The 655-nt window shown below is 36.8% G+C and overlaps 1 non-coding gene across 1 annotated transcript; it reads left to right on the forward strand.

The window, feature by feature from the left end:
* The first annotated feature begins 389 nt into the window (after positions 1 to 389).
* trnah-gug (transfer RNA histidin (anticodon GUG)) lies at positions 390 to 461 on the forward strand. The gene has a single exon. It is a non-coding gene; the product is annotated as a tRNA-His (tRNA).
* Positions 462 to 655: the final 194 nt, after the last annotated feature.

The following is a 655-nucleotide window of genomic DNA, read 5'->3' on the forward strand; positions in this document are numbered from 1 at the left end:
TTATGTTTTGTTTTCAAGTAGGCTATATGACAAACATTTATACAACATGTTCTTTAATATCTAAAGATGCAGTAACGTAAGGAGCTGGGAGCTTGAGTTGTTCTTAAGCAGATTCTGGATTAAAAATAAGCAGTCTAGTCTTTAATACTCCACAGAAAATTCATCATGCATGTCAGATGTTTGGTAAATTTGCAGAGCCAGAATAAAGAATCAGGGCTGGATCTGTGATTTCTTGTTTACAACATGAAAATAAGTTGTTACAACAGCTGTTCATCAGCATAATTTATTAAAGCCTTGTTGTTTTAACAATAGTGTAAAACACCACATCTATACATGATTGTAATCATGACTGTCAATTTTCTACTTCGCGCTCGTCCTGTAGGTGGCTCGCCGTGATCGTATAGTGGTTAGTACTCTGCGTTGTGGCCGCAGCAACCCCGGTTCGAATCCGGGTCACGGCAGTTTTTTCTTAAGTAAAATCCCGAATTTATTATTACAGAATCTGATTATTAACACAGTCAAATTACAGTTTTTTTCAGTCGCTAACAAGCATTTGTCCAAGCAGTTGTCACATTTTCAAAACTCTAAACACAATTAGCACAGCATCTGTCTATTGTGGCCATACCATTCACACATTTCATGTCGTTTTCACACA

Source organism: Carassius gibelio, chromosome B13 (genome assembly GCF_023724105.1).
Source record: "Carassius gibelio isolate Cgi1373 ecotype wild population from Czech Republic chromosome B13, carGib1.2-hapl.c, whole genome shotgun sequence".
Lineage (NCBI taxonomy): Eukaryota > Metazoa > Chordata > Actinopteri > Cypriniformes > Cyprinidae > Carassius > Carassius gibelio.